General features: G+C 38.7%; 2 long non-coding RNA genes across 2 annotated transcripts; one reads left to right on the top strand and one right to left on the bottom strand.

Moving 5' to 3' along the window:
• Nucleotides 1-10,736: 10,736 nt before the first annotated feature.
• Nucleotides 10,737-12,434, bottom strand: LOC308399754. The gene is made up of 2 exons (XR_013972249.1): nucleotides 11,897-12,434; nucleotides 10,737-11,269 (listed from the first exon to the last, which is right to left on the bottom strand). It is a non-coding gene; the product is annotated as an uncharacterized lncRNA (long non-coding RNA).
• A 102-nt stretch (nucleotides 12,435-12,536) lies between these two features.
• LOC308399508 lies at nucleotides 12,537-14,562 on the top strand. The gene is made up of 4 exons (XR_013972187.1): nucleotides 12,537-12,751; nucleotides 13,228-13,267; nucleotides 13,413-13,459; nucleotides 13,772-14,562. It is a non-coding gene; the product is annotated as an uncharacterized lncRNA (long non-coding RNA).
• Nucleotides 14,563-17,064: the final 2,502 nt, after the last annotated feature.

The following is a 17,064-nucleotide window of genomic DNA, read 5'->3' as shown; positions in this document are numbered from 1 at the left end:
AATGACTGATGGGTCTTGAATGGTTCATTGGTGCAATGGTGATTTCCAATATATAATGTTAATATTTGAGTTGTTTATATTTTTTTTCTTTCATTTAAAACATTTTTTTTAAGTTTTTGGATTCTCTCTGTTGGGCAATTCACCTTTTATACAGCACTGCAGATGATTTTTGTTTGTCCTTATATAGATGGCTCAAAATGGATCAGAAGTACTGACAGAAGTACTATGTTGTGTTTATGTATCAAGGTCCTGTAAAGTTTAAGACCACTGCCACCTGTTAAGTTCACTGTATTATTGTGTCCATTTTGCTTGCTAGCATGTTTTAAAACACAGCAAAACTATATTGCTAGCTGTGGAGGACTGCAACCAAAATTAAAAAAATAAATACAGAAATATAAAAATTGGTCAAACTAATAATTATTTCAATGAGATACACCAAACAAATATAGATTTTCATCACCTATGGAATTTTTTGTTGTTGTTGTATTGCCCCCAAAATATTTCTAATTATTTTATTTTACTTTTCCAAATTCACACAATTCGATTTTGTCACATGTTTTAACTTGCCAAGTGGGAGATGTATTTTTATCTTTTAGTTTAATTTTTTAAAATGCAGTCGATATATTGAGCAAATTTTGCATCTGTTTTTAGTTGTGGAAGCTTTGGTTCCAACATATTACCTATGTAAATAAGTATTCTAACATTTTACCTTTTGAAGTGGCATAATGCTTGCAGGTGTACAAAAATGGTAAGCTTTTATATTGTCCACTAAATCCAGTTAATAAAGATAATGTTATCATAATCTGATTGTGACTTTTTTTGTAAAGTGGTGGGTTTCTAAATGTGTAACAAATGTAAACAAATCTAATTGAAATAATTTGGTTGAAATGAGTGAAATCATTGCCTTGATTAACAAAGTAGTTGTTGAAACAACAAGATTTAATTCTGTTTTCCTAAACTTTTTAAATTGTGTAGAATGAATTAAAACAAATTTCACTCTACATACTTAAATAAATCACTTCAAATCAATGTAAGTATAGTATGTTGATCCAACGTAATCTGATTACATTAAACCACCAAATGCTAAATGTCTTGGTTTGACATGATCGAAAAGGGTTTATTGTACTTGGTTAAATTGTGTGCAAAAAGGGTGCCATGATTAAATTGTGTTCATCCAACAACAGATTTTTTTGAGTGCATAAAAGGTTAACTGGAATTACAGATCCATAAAGTGTGAAATTTAAGTGTGCATATTTAGGCTTTTGCATGTGTGATATTTTACAGGAAGAGATTTCAGTTCACATATGCACATCTGTGTGTGTGTGTGTGAAATGAAATTTTCAACATGTATAAATGACGTAATGAAAGATGAACATTTAACCCAGCGAGAGAGGAACTGGTGGAAACAGGAATTCATATTTCATTTCTTACTCTTTAAAAATTAAAGGCTGCACGCAAGTAACAACACTTTCATGTTAAACCATCACCATTTTACAGTTTCTCGGCTTAAGCTTGCATAGCTTGACATGTTGTTGGTTGCAAATGCACATGCATGTAAACTCTCAGGTTGATTTGCAAAGTGTCTGAAAAGACCCCGGATGCAGTGTGCCATACTGTACATCTGGATGCAAAAGAAGACTGAGATGGAGGTCAGGGGGTTAAACAGTGAAAATCGTGTGGAGTGCGAAAATGCGGAGTAATCTTTTACGCCCTGTGCTAATATGGTAGAGTGAGAGAGAAGACAGAGAGAGATGTACAGTAGCCAGCAGTGAAGAGTATCTGCTGCCAAATGCACCGAGGGCTAGATGAAGACGAGCTCCTGCCATCTGGGCAGCTTGAGGCAAGGTTGAAAACAACTCCCGCTCCATCACTGGCTCTCCGCCTCACATTGAAACATCGTATATATATATATATATATATATATATATATATATATATATATATATCCTTCCGCTTAGCGTACAGCTAAGCGGAAGGAAGGGGGCCGGGGACTGGTGAGTGTCAGCACCACAGTCCAGGATGAGACAAGGAACATCCAAGAATACATTGGGAAGATGGCCCCAACTGACCGAGTGCTCAGTGAATACCTCAGGCAGCAGAAACCCAAGAAAGAGGAGGGAGACGAGGAACCATCATGGAAGGACAGGCCCCTGCACGGTATGTACCACCGGCAGATAGAGGAGGTGGCTGATATCCAGAAATCCTACCAGTGGCTGGACAAAGCTGGACTGAAAGACAGCACAGAGGCACTAATCATGGCAGCACAAGAACAAGCTCTGAGTACAAGATCCATAGAGGCTGGGGTCTATCACACCAGGCAAGACCCCAGGTGCAGGCTGTGTAAAGATGCCCCAGAGACAATCCAGCACATAACAGCAGGGTGCAAGATGCTAGCAGGCAAGGCATACATGGAACGCCATAACCAAGTGGCCGGCATAGTGTACAGGAACATCTGTGCCGAGTATAACCTGGAAGTCCCGAGGTCAAAATGGGAGATGCCCCCAAGGGTGGTGGAGAATGACCGAGCTAAGATCCTGTGGGACTTCCAGATACAGACGGACAAAATGGTGGTGGCTAACCAACCGGAAATAGTGGTGGTAGACAAACAGAAGAAGACGGCCGTAGTGATCGATGTAGCGGTTCCGAATGACAGCAATATCAGGAAGAAGGAACACGAGAAGCTGGAGAAATACCAAGGGCTCAGAGAAGAGCTCGAGAGGATGTGGAGGGTGAAGGTAACGGTGGTCCCCGTGGTAATCGGAGCACTAGGTGCGGTGACTCCCAAGCTAGGCGAGTGGCTCCAGCAGATCCCGGGAATAACATCGGAGATCTCTGTCCAGAAGAGCGCAGTCCTGGGAACAGCTAAGATACTGCGCAGGACCCTCAAGCTCCCAGGCCTCTGGTAGAGGACCCGAGCTTGAAGGATAAACCGCCCGCAGGGGCGTGCTGGGTGTGTCATACATATATATATATATATATATATATTTTTTTTTTTAACCCTGCACTTTTAGCCTCTCATCCCATTAAACCGTCCCATCTTCACCTCACCGTGTCGTTCTCAAGCTGTCTTTGCTTTTCTCACTCAGATTTCCTGTGTTTAGATTCTGCCCTCCCTTCTCTCTTTCTCCTCTCAAGGATTTATCAGTCTTAATTATCTTAACTATCCCGCTTCATACTCAGCTTGTATCTAGCATATTTAATCTAGGATTCAGCAGGGCTATTAGTTACACTCAACATGCAGGGGCTAATTGATTTAAGGAAGCAGGATTTGCTCGTTGGTGCCGACGGCTTTAACCGAAAGCTAATATAAGAGGCCGGAAAGAGACGCTCGCGTAACTGTTCATGCTGCAAAGGAGAGTTTCTTCCTTTCTTCCTTTGTAAACTTTAAATTTCTCTCACATCCCTTTGATGCCCAAATCAGTTTGTTTCGACTCCGAGCTCAGAGAGATGCAGCACGCGGCTTGGAAATAGGGATTCAGGACTTTTTTTTTAAATGACTTGCAGTCTTTTCTCGTAGTTCTCAAGTGGGAATTTGTTCCGTTCCCTGATTTACATGGGATAACTGGGGTAAGGATAAATATTTTTGGTTGGTGGGGAAGCAGAACAGCGAAACAGATGTCTGTTTAAATGTCATGTTTGTCACCGAGGCTGTGCTGACATTTTAGACCCAGACTTTCACCTCTCGGATTCGTTTGCTGCGAGTCGTTACCAGAATCAGGTTGAGTCAGAGCTGCTGTTGTGAATAAATATGATCTAACTGATAGCTGACCTCTCGCATTAACGAGCAAATGGGACTAAAACCACCGCACGCCAGTAAGACTTAACTATGTTTGTGCATCCGAGTTACTGCGTCCCGTCTTTTTTCGCTTCCTTTCTGCACAGGCCCGTGTGACTCCTACTACATATGCAGTTAGGGTGGCTGGTGGCCACGGATATTGATAATGGCACTGGGGACACTCAGCTTGTCTTATTAATCAAACTAGGCTGAGCGGTGACCTTTCTCGGAGCCTGGTGCTTTGGACTGAGCCAGATCCCCTGCCTCTGCTGCCCCCCCGGGAGCCGCAGCCTGACATCATTCACCCTGTGTCCGCTAATGTCAGCCCCAGGTCTGGCCACAGCCGCTCACCGGCCATGCCTGGCGCCCCGGACACAGCCTTGGATGACAGAGACATTGATCACTCAGGAAGCTAGGGTTTTTCTTGGGGGCGAGGGCAGGGGCTGGTGCTTGTGGTGTCGGCGGATTTGCGTGTATGTGTGTGTTTTGATACTGCACCAATTGAAACTGGTGAGCCTAATTAGACTTCACATCTGGGCCTAATGAGCAAATCAAGACCCATCATTGATCAAGCATCAACTGGCCTTGAGCTGTTCTCTGATTGGTTAAGAGTTGCACAAGAGCCGAAAATGGCTGGGTTAAGTATTTGCGACACAACTAATTGTTTTTGCAGAAGACCTGGCATCAATCTTTCCCTTATTATTATCTACAGCAGAGTAAAATCAATATGATTTTCCATCCAAAAAGAAAAAGACTATAGCAGACATGTAGACAAGTAGTGTAACATAAAAACACAGGGACATTATCAGCCTATCCCCGTCTTTACCCTTTCTTCCAGACATAGTGTGGGCTCAGTCACGTGTGTGATCAGACCAAAATAACCTGGTCTAAGTCACTGCTGTTACGGTCCACCATCAGCAGTGGCTGTCACACAAAAGCTCATAGCAGCAAATTAAGGTACTTCAAAGCCCTTAATGGCCAATTACTGCACTTTGTGTTAAATTCATGCTCTTCACAGACAGATCTGAACACATGGGAAATGATACACATCCTGTTTTTTAGAATGAAGTGTAACTATCTGAGCAAATCATCATCTCTGACTATTTTATTAAGGATATTTATAAATGTTCTTTAAAACAAATGCTTTTTGAAAGTCCTATCAGAGTTTTATAATGTTGTATACATTTGCAAGTTTACTCAGAGTTGTTGCAATCCAGCCATTGTTGGCCGTGCATTAGTTTAAAACAGGAAAAAATAACTAATTCAGCAGACTTACTAATAGTTTGCCAAAATTGTGTTGGATCGGAATAAGGATAAGAACTTAAGAAGTGCTAATGGTTTTTTTTTCTTTGAGCCTTGTCATTTTAACTGTTGCTTAGTTTAGGAGTCAAAAATAATAAATGACAGCCAGCCTGGAAGGTTGTCATTTATTATTACCTCCGCCAAGGAGGTTCTATTTATAGTAGAGCTTGTATGCATGTCTGCATGTTCGTCATCCTGTCTGTAAACACGACAGCTTGAAAAGTTTTGAATGAATTCTGATAAAACTTTTTTTTTACTTAAAAAAAAAAAAATAGAAAAAAACTAATATATAGAAAATACAATGCTATTCCCTTAAAAGTAAATACTACCTAGAGGCAGAATACGGCACTTTTCATAATCATCAACAGAATTTCTGCTATCTTAAAATAATAATAATTAACGACTGTCTGTGTGTTGGCTGTCCAAGTTGAATTCATGTTGCATTAATTTCTAACAGATTTATTGATTTTACAAGATATTTACAGGGTCCCAAATCAACCTTAGCATAAATACAGACATCATCCTATCTGTTTACAGACTCCACCTAAATTCCTTGGCATTGTTGTCTTTTTTAATTTATTTTTATAGACAAACACAACAGAATCTTGTGTGTTGCTGTCTGGTCAATATATTCTTTGTAAGACTGCTTGTTGGCAGCTGTACCAGGCACCAGGAGAGCGATGCCTAAGGGATTCCCAGATCATCCAGGAACATCCTTTCTGGCTGATGCAGCACCTGTTGTCAAAATGGCAAAGGGATATGCGCAAGCACGAGCCACAGTGAATGGGGGCGGATGTTGACTGCAGGATCTACTATATGAATTGCGATGGGCTTCCATGAGACTCAGCACATTTCAAGTGATGTCTTGGCACCCTGTGTACCAGTGCACTCTGTTCCCACTGTCTGATTTGAAGAGCTCTTAGAAACTGTAAAAGCCATGTCATGTTCAGATACATTTAGCTTGTGAAATCACACTTAATTGTATGTGATGCTGAATTTGTGGCATACATATACAGACATTAAAAAAAATAAATCCTGGGATTTCCACTCATTTTGCAGTGTGCCTGAAAAAATGCACATGAGGATAAATTCATAGATTTGTTTTTACTTTTATTTTACGCAAGCATATGCCAGAGTCAAGAGTGAAATGGGCAGAACAGAAACAAGTCAGAGAACCTCCACACAACATTAAAGGCGACATCAAAGTGTATGTAGATGAGGATGCTGTAGCGCAGGGGCACCGGCATTAGGCAAAATAAACTTCATTCAAATTATTCAAGGATAAAAAGGGTAAGAAGATTGCAAATCAGCACTTATATTTGTGGAGCTTGCTGTACTTTGGGGTTTCTTTGCACAACTTTCAATAAACATATTTCATAACAGCCACGGTTGGCACCTTATTCTGGTCCGTTAATGAGGACGATCTTTTATTGTTGATTCGGTCTCAGGAGAAGAAATGAATTCTACTTTGTAATACTGATTACCGAGGTTTCACCCTGATGACTTTGCCTTGTTTTGCTAATAAACTTTTCCACTGCAAATTTATGGCCAACGTCAGCAAACAGTAAGCCGCGGACAAAGCTTGTCATCGGAGAGTGGCTTGTAATCAGCTGATAAAGGATTCATTACTAAAACAAACGCTTCTTTAAAGCGATAATGGACGCGGCCCATCACGTATGTGCTAAGATCTAAAAATGGGTATTAAATGGTATTATTCAATTTTTTTGACCTTTTTACTGTTTCCTTCCAGCCACGAAATGTCTTTAAACCTTCATAATACATTTTTTATTTATTCTGCTTGTTTGATCGTGCGCTACTGAAAGCTCTTGTCCACACACACACAAAAAAGGACAAACACCCCAACTGGGGCATGTGCGCGTCCATGTCTGTGTTCATTATGTGGCCTGTTGTCTACTGGTGAATGTTTAGAGAACAGATTTCTTTGACGTTGACGGCACCAAAGCAATACAGATTTGGCAATTAACCTTGATGTCACTGTAATTACCAAGTCACTTTAGTAAAATGAATTAATTTCCCAAAAGGACTCAGAAACAAAATTACCTTCTCTCTTCCTGAAGAGAGCCAATATGGCGTCTGATAATTAGGGAAGAAAAAGTGAGCCGCTGCCATATTCCTGTCTCTCATTGTGTGTATTCTGTGTAATCTGCCACAGGGGGAAAGCTGCTGATCTGCCTGCCGCTCCCATAACTTCCTCTGGGTTCACGCTGTTGTGACTCTGGCTTGTTCATTTTTCAGCTTGCCACGTGTTCAACCATTCGCTTTTTCTCCCCCTCCGACCTCTTATATTTCTGTCCTCGTCGGCTGGTTTTACAGACGACAGCCATGTCGCCCTGTGTGTTCCAAGAGTTTTCTTTCATTCGTTGCTGATATGACAGTAGGTGGTAACCACTCTTGCTGTTCATGTTGAATGATGCTGTGCACACATGGGAGTGAAGAAGAGCACAATTTCCACAGCTCACTTGATGTGGTTCCTAACATCCAAGCCACCTATATTGGCTGAGGTGTCTGTCAATCCGTTTATGCTGCTTTAATTAATATGTAAATTTATTAATTGCGTGTTTTTAGCTTGGTGGGATCTCTCAGGTGGGGCCAAATAAGCAACGGTTGCCTTTGCCCGTCTCCACACATGCAGGCAGTGGATCGAGATATAAATAAAGTAATTGAAAACACTCGGCTTCGAGTCCCTCAAGTGAGTGTCGTCATGCCACATCTCTACAGACCATAATCATAATAGACCATAATCATGCCAATCATAATAGACAGTAATTATACGTATATCCTCATTAGGCTTTATAATTGTGTAATGTTTTAGATAATTAATGAATTATTACTTACTCATTATTAATTCTTTTTTTTAGCCCCATGATGCTGGCTGAGGAAGAGTTTGCTGAAGGTTGAATAGATAAAACTCAATCACTTGCCCTCATGAACTAGTAGAATAATATTATATTAAATAATATTAAAAGATATTTTGTATTTAAAAGTGTATCTAATAAACATAACAACCAATGTGCCTTATTTCAGATACACTGTTTCTACATTTACTTCTAGTTGCTGCATTATAACTTGTTTAGTGTTATTTTAAATCAAACACTGTGATTTGTGGAGGGTAAAAACTCGCTTTAACAGCAAGAAACTTCCAGCAAAACCAAGCACATGGAGGGGAAGCCATGTGTGGCCACCGGCTGGGGGTGAGGAAGAAAAAAGGAATCGTTACATCTTATTCCATATATCATTTTTTTAATGCTTATAATTTTTTTGCAGTTATTCATCATTTCTATTCCTGTTGTCCTGTTGTTGAGCTGTATTTCATGCTTACAAGAGATGCCATTATCCCCTTTATTCATGTATCATGTGACTGAATAGTCACAGCTGTTTGGCTACCAGCTTTCTTGAAATGTCCAGTCATATACACAGGTACAGTTCATTCCATGATTGGTTATACTAGGATACACTTTTGTGGTTTTACTTCTGTACACATCCACAGTGGATTTTATATCAAACATTTCATATGTACGGTGGCCCTGAGAGGCCAAACAGACTGCAACTTAAGAAAACACAGCAATAATAAAAACACTGCAAAAGCACACAAAACAGAACAGAAAAAGGAAAAATGACAACGGAAATAGGAAAAAACACAAGGGAAGTGTTTCTGGGGAGACAAAGTCAAGTCAAAGTCAAAAAAACTTTATTTTTCCCCAAGATAGATGATACCTCGCCGACCATACATAAAATACACAAACATCACATTGGGGGAGACAGGTCAGGCTAGGTAGCACTGGCCGGGTGACCACACGAGCAGCAACCCGAACCAAAACCACAGAAAATGCACAACATGAGGAAAGACGAGGAGAAAAAAAGAACTTCCCCCAGACTGAGCTCCAACAGGAAGATCAATTTGAGAACAGAGAAAAAAACACCTCAGCACATAGCACATGAATCATCACATCTCACAACACAGAAGACATAAGCTTCGAAGGCGTTTCGAGGGGGTGGGGGGGTGAGTGTAGGTCAATAACCCGACGGACCAGTTGCAGGAACCCAAAACATGGTAGGTGTGTTTTATCATGATTCATATAATACTGATGACGGATTTTTAGGCTAATAGTTAGGCTAACACACTTACCTTATCTTTTCTTTCCTCACAAAACCGATAGATCCTCCCCATACGGTAAAAAAATACATTTTTCCTGGCCAAAATATATTTCAAATATATGGTAAATATATTTTGTATTTGTGATGCTCCAAAAAAATATATTTTTGAAATTGAAAATATATTTCTTTCAAACCAAAATACATTTCAAAACATATTTTAGGGTGAAGAAAATACATTTCCAACCTTACAGTAGAATGTATATCAAAGTATCCTTTATTTAAAATATATTTAGTGCAATAATAATGATAATGATAACAATACTAAAAGTAACATGTTTTATGCACATCTGCAAAAAACAGTTGGATTCAAACAAAACAGAGTCAAAGGTCTATCACGAATTAGGTTGTTTATTCATTTGCTTACAGTATTTCACATTACACAATATCTCACTATAATGTAGCGTTCATTGACTTTGAAATTATCTGTCAGTGATACAGTAAACAAGATACAACAACTGCTATGTACACTTTAGTTTTTGACAATATATACAATTTAGTACTTAAAGGAACACACTCCACTGTTTTGGAAATAGGCTCATTCTCCATCTCCCTCAGAGTTAAAAATGCAGCGTCTTCTTTCTAGATCCGTACGTTAATAGGGCTCTGGAGCGTGATCTTACGGGATGGGGCGTAGCCAGGATTTTTGGTCAAGGCGCCATATTAGCAGGCCAAACAAATGCTTGCTGTGTGGTCGGTTGTAATGTTAGATTGCACTACCGACAAAGGAATAAGCTTGAAAACAGGCTCTCTTTTCATTGTTTCCTCACCTGGAAACATCATGAGGGAGCTTATGTGTTGGATGTTACCAAAAGAAGGCGTCTAGCCTGGATAGCAGCTGCGAGACGAGCTGATATTCAGTTCTCTACCAGCCACAGATATCTGTTGGTGTGCTCCAGTATTTTCATTCAGGTAAGTTCTAAATAAGTTCATATTATTATTTATAGCCTGTTAATTTTATTTTCAATAGCACAAACTTAGAACAAACATGCAGAACTACCTTCTATTTATAGAGTTGCTAATTATTTGGCATTATTGCAACAAACCAGCCTATGAAATGAATGAAACAAATCCTGACTGGGTTCCAACACTACACATGGGGCACTACGAAATCCCTGCTTCAAACTACATGCTACATACCACCATGCCAATCAGATTACTTCTTCCATGTGAGGGTAAAAAGGTGACCTTCCTGGATAAGATGGCAAAGGTTTGCTGCGTTTTGGTGAACATGTGCCCCAGTGTGGTAGTAAAACCAGGGAAAAATGCTCTTGTTAAATACTTTTAAGTCTTGTGCTGTTTATGTAGTGATAAGTTTTCAAAAGAGACAGTAAATTACAGAATGCTAGTAGTGGGTGATATTATACAAATGCTGTCATGATTTTATGTGAACATTTTGTCATTTGTAAACTATACATAACATTTTTTCTACATTGTAACTGATGTGATGTTCGACAAAGTGCTTTTAATTAAAAATAGGCAAACATTTCTTTGTTTCTTTATTCAACTTTTGAACAGTGGTATTTAGTAAGTACATATTCAGTAAATGCAAAGTATTTACATGGCCCCCTAAATTAAAACATTATGGGTTATTCAGAACAGAACTATGCTTGGAAAAATATTGTCCCATCAGTTGATCCAACTCCTCCACAGTAGCAGGTGGAACTTTTCTTTTTTGAGGATGGCTTCTTTTACCTGTCACAACGAATGGTCTGTTTATGTTTTGATCAAGAACCTTTTTTTTGGGCAGCTGAAGAGGAGAAGTCTATCTTATGGCCAACCTCTGGCTGTATCTTGGTCATATTACCCAGCAAAACCCAGTATGCAGGTTCATCTGTAACAGTCCTTGTGCCACAGATCCTCACTGTTGCTTCTACATTAAACAGAAGAGCAGTGACATGGCTGCAAGTCTCCACGACTCTAGCCATACAGCTGCAGTGGGCGGCTTCAACCTTCCCTGTGATGCTCACAATGACCTGTGGCTGCAATGCTGCAATTCAGTCTTTAAGAGTGCAGGACCTAAAACACACACAGACAAAGTTCATTTAAAGACAAGAACTTTAATAAGCCAAGTCCGACACAAATGTGTTTTATTTACTTTCAAATCCATTTATCATAAATGTAACAAATAAAGTGTTTTTATGTATCCATCTATAGAACGCTGCATGTTATATTCTAAATCTGCATGTTTCTTTTTAGAAACCTATCAGCAAAAAATGAACCTAAAGTATGTAATGCAAGGATGTAATCACTTTCAAGAGGGAGAAAACATAAAGTTCGACTTTAAGTGACAACTATGGACACCTAATATGACAAGCAGATTCTGCAGGTCATTAATCAATGTATAAAACTAAAACAGAATGTATTTTTAGTGACACAGGACACAAACAAGGAAGCAAGATGTGTAATTAGGATTATTTATAATAAATATGAATTAATTAGGGCAATTTCTTTAACCATAAAGAATAACTAAATCCTTCAGGACAATGTCACATCAATGCACTGAACTCACTATGTTATCCCTCTAACAGAGCCTCTACATGTTCTCACTGTAATTTCCCCCTCACGAATGAATTTTTGCTAGCACTAATTTGAATGCTGGGGGGAATCAAACGCATTTTACTCGCAGTACTCAAGCTGACTTACCTTTGCTTGAATGACGGCGTACTCACAACGTGGAGGCTTAAAAATAGCCAAATCTTGTACCCAGTCCTTGGTGAATTGGATGTGCGCCTCCAGAGATTTATAATTGCGAAATTGGTGCGCCGTGTATGCTCTGACTCCACAGACAAGGTATGAGAGTAGATCATGCTAAGTCAATAGCGGTTTGGTCTTCAGGGTTTCTACTCCACGGCTATATTTCATACGGGTCCACATTTCAACAATCAAGTACCGTCTCTTTGCATCTGGACAGAATCTGTCTCTATACCGTCATTTTCTTTTGAGCTACGTTTCAGAATGGTTCGTAGCAATCTTGTTTTGATTCGTGACCTGCCAAGATGGTGCTGCGCTCCCACAATGCATTGCGACATTACGTCAACTCCAAAGCCCTTTGCGTGCAGGAGTGTATGCGCATGCGCATTGCCACGGTGGTTTAAAAAATAAAGATATAATGAAAAGTAATTAATAAAAATTAAATATTTAAACATTCCCACAAATGTGCAATGAACGTGCAAAAACTCTCTTTAGTAGTTGTTACTGTTTCTTTCTTTCTTCTTCTTTTTTTTTTTTGAAAAATAACGACGTCTCTGAGGCGCGAAATCTGACAGCGAGAGGAACTGCCGGATACAGGAGACGGGAAGAAACAAGCCGATTATGTTCGCGTTAATTAAGTGGTTGGAAGATGTAAAATTCTCAATTCTGCCAACTGAACATATACGAGATTTTAATGAGGATGAATAATTAGCCGGCATGGAGGAAACGGACCTTTATTTCGTGGAGTGGCGACAAGAAGCCAAGGCGGGTGGCCAGTCTAAGAAGCCTCCATCATCAAGCTAGCAGGTGCCTTTTCCCATATAATATTACTTTATTCTCGTGTATTTGGAACGGAAGCGTAGAGCTGCCACCCAGGCAAAAGAGAAATATAAGTATATCACGTTATAACGTGAAAAGTTTATCGTTCTAACAATATACTATCATGTTTGAACAACATGTTTGAACAACATTGTACGAAAAATGTACATAATTATCACGTCCGTACAATATTGTGCGAACGTGACAATTATGTATATTATAATAACGTGATATTATATTATACAAACATGAAAAGCATAATGTTAGAACAATAAACATTTCACGTCATAACGTGATACAGCTCTATTTTTCTTTTGCCTGGGTGGCAGCTCCATGCTTCCATAATTTGGTAATCAAAATATGTAACTTAATTAATTATATTGTGACGTACTTTTGCCTTTTCTTATTATTCTGCCTTCTCAATAACTATCAAAGCCTATTCACATTTAATTTGGCTTTCACAGAAATCCTACCTCTCCTTCTGGCTACAGAGTACTTACCAAGGTTAGAAACAAAGAACAGTTATGCTTTATTAATGTTCGCTAATTACAATGTTCCACATTTCCTTGCTTTTTAAGTCATTTTTAGGCTTTTTAGAGTTTTTGTTTTTTATTTTTTTAGCAGTAATGTTTCTGCCTATTTATTTCAGCCCATGAAATCGAATGCAGATCTTCCTAATGTGAGATTTACATAAATGTAAGTAATTTTGTTTGTCATTGTCATTAATGTTGTTGCTGTTGTTGTTTTTGTGCAGTTTGCAATCATATAAACCTAGCAAGCATCAGTCAGCACAGTGACTAACCTAAACAGATTCTTGCTTTATTCACATATATTATATGTAATTATATATACCTGCACATTGTACCTAGGGTTGCAGCCACTTGGCCCCACCCCATTGTTGTGACAGCCCTGATTGTACTTATACACTGCATCTGAACAGGGAACAGTCTGCCACATTAATGTATTTTTAAGTGATTTGTTTGTAATACATGAATTTGTTTTTTACAGATGTCAAAGTCTCAACCTCATGCTGCCCTCCCCCATCCTCCTAAAGTAAGTATTTGTTGTTGTAGTTTTTTATGCGGTGTCTGTGTCACATGCTAATCATAATTATTGAAATAACTGTTTTCTAACAGATTTTCCAAAACACTAGTTATGTTTGTTGTCATTCAGACCAATACTACTGCTTAGACATTGTTTAGTGGTCATGCATGTTTGACAAGCTCGTTATGATACCAAAACAGTAGGCCTATCACAATAATCGATATATCGACTTAACACACAATACATGTACATGACCTCAATAATTGTTGATGATGTAATTTATCCGCCATTATATTTACAAAAATAAAATATAATGATAACAAAACAATAACATTAAATAACATTGTTTTCTATTTGTTAGAAAATTTACTATTTATTCAAGTTTTTAAGGTATCTAATATTTTGATTCCTAATTTCAATGATCTAAATACTTTAAGAATTAGATGTTGGTTTGTCAATTGAAAGTGTGTAGATCTTGCATTATTATGGTGTTATATTATGATTATACATTCAAAGACATAAAATGGTCTTAAAATGACAATGACATAACTTGTCGCAATTGTTTATGGGGCAATATACCGACCAACAAAAAGTCGCTATCGTAACAGGCCTTCAAAACAGACGGTTTTATGATTGATAAATTCAAAAAATAAATACATTTAATTTCTCTGAGATTCTCTAATATTCAGTTACAGTTCACAACACAGTTACCCGTACATGCAGTATTATACTGTAAATATAAATCTCTGCATTTAGCATCCCACTAGAGTTCAGTTTAGTTTTGATTAGTTTCAGTTATAGTTTTAGTTGTGTTTGCAATAATTAAAATCCCAGTTTCATCATATCAGTCATGCTCTTTTGCTTATCCTTGGGTATGTTGCTATTCCAGCTACCATACCCTGCACCCTGGACAGGTCGCCTGTCTGTCGCAGGGCTAACACGCAGAGACAGACAACTCACATTCCCACCTATGGGTTCTAGGTTCTATAAATAAATAAATAAATAAATAAAGGCAGATGAACAACCATTGATACCAGGCAACTATAAAATGTATATCTTGGCCCCAATGAGACTATTAACTCTTGCAGCACCGGGTGTTCGTAATTTTGGTTCAAGTGAATTGATAAACTTTTTGAAGGCAATTGACTCACACAGTTATGTAGATATCCCAGTCCTGTTGTCTCGGGATGCATCACGCTGCCTTGCCTGGGGTTAGCTTCTGTTTTCTGGGGATGAGGGTTGAGTGTGCTCCCTTACCTTCTCAAGGTAAGCTAGGTTAGCCTTCTTGTGTGAGCTTTTCAAGTGCATTTTTTTTCCCTTTAGAAATGTCCCTCATAAATTGTCTTTTTCCACTACAAGACAATTGCTTTATCCAAAACACAGTCATATTCAAAGTAATCCCAAATTGGACTCTGGCGCTTTCTCCCGACTTTTCCTGACATGATTCTGCGCGTGGACGGAGCAGCAACACAGACGACTCGACTAACTTACTGCCACCTGCTGGCATAATGAGACACAGCAAGAAAAAAATCTGGAAACTAAACTTCATTTTCACCCTTGACTATTGTATGACACACTAGGGCTGGGCGATATGACCCAAAATTCATATCTCGATATTTTTTAGCTGGATGGCGATATAAGATATATATCTCGATATATTTTTTAAAGCCATAAAGTAAGAACAAAAAGAGAGTTCTTAGTCAAAGCTGTGTCCCATATGTCACACAGGCACTTTTATTAACATAGAGCAGATGTACATAAAATTTACTCAAACATAAATTATGAGCATTTATTAAATAATAATGCTCCATAAATAAAAGAAAACAATGTTGTTTTTGTGCATAACAAAAAGCTCACAATTGTGCAGTTAAAATGTAAACTAAAAGACGCTGAGCATAATAACAAAGACAGATTTCACAGCTGCTCTGTTCCCAACTTGTACCGCGTGTACCTGGAGTTTGAAATCCGCTTCACAACCACGTCTCTTAACAGGTGCCATTTATGGTCCTTATACACAGTAGGGTAATATTACGTTGAAACACAGTACGTATCACTCCGCGAGGCTCAGCCGTAATGCTCCGACAATCCATCAAGTGGTGCAGCTCCGTAGCTTACCAAAGTTGTACTAAAACATTTTTTGACAGATTGCTGAGCGCCGTGTTCCACATAAAATCGGTTCGCGGCCATCAAGCACAACCAGAATTCATACATAAGGCGCGCTGTCAACTTTTGAGAGAATGCAAGGATTTTAGTCCGTGCAGCACCTCTGGGCTGCATGGCGTTAGCGTGGTTAGCTCGTTAGCGTGGTTAGCTAGCTAACACGTTGACGCCGTCCAGCACCACGCACGGGGCGATGCACAGTAACTCGTTAACGGAGATTTGCCGTGTCCATCTTGTCGCTTCCTGCAGGTGAAGCGATGGGGAGGAGGGGGAGTTGTGGTCAGTGAAGGAGAGGCGAGGCCGAGCAACGTTGCGTAAAGACGAAAGTGGACGAAAGAGAGGCAAACTTGCGGCTCCACAAGTATAATTATAACGTAACATAGACTATATCGATGTAAAGGATATTGTCACATCTTATATCTTGTATAAAAATATATCGATATTTTTTAAAAACTTGATATATCGCCCAGCTCTATGACACACACACATCAATGAAAACTAAACACATTTTTGCTATAAATTCAGTTAATTTTAGTTAGTTTTGTGAACACTCATTACAGTTTTAGTTTTCCTTTTTTTGGTTTTTATTTTTATTTCCGTTAACGAAAATGTTTTTTCACTTCTAGTTTTTGTTATTTCGTTAGTTTTCGTTAACGATAATAACCTTGATTGAAGTGCAACAATTTTGCAGGTTCTGAAGTAGTTATACTAGTGAATATAATTTTAAATATAAGGATTGCTTTTAATACTTGTCAGTGACACCCTGAAATCTAGACCATCACCAAATGCTGTGTTTCCTCCCACTGTCAGGCCTTCACTGCAGGCACCGTCAGTTGCTGCTTGTTTGTGGGTCTTTATGCCTTCATTTTTGTATTTAACTATTAAAAAGCAGCATCTGTTGGGTTAAGATCTGGTGGTAATGTAAAAAAATCCCAGTTCTTTGCTTTGAAAAACTCAATTTGTTCTTCATTCATCTTCAAGCATGTAACAAAATGTTGATTTGGACACCCTGGAAGTTTTTACTATCTCTCTGGTAGTTTTGTTTTGTTTTGTTTTTTTGACCGCTTCCCCTACTTGCTGTAACATCTCTATGGTGG

The sequence above is a fragment of the Rhamphochromis sp. 'chilingali' genome (genome assembly GCF_963969265.1).
Source record: "Rhamphochromis sp. 'chilingali' genome assembly, chromosome: 7".
NCBI lineage: Eukaryota > Metazoa > Chordata > Actinopteri > Cichliformes > Cichlidae > Rhamphochromis > Rhamphochromis sp. 'chilingali'.
Note: the sequence above shows the minus strand (reverse complement) of the source record. Positions and strands in the feature narration are given on the sequence as shown.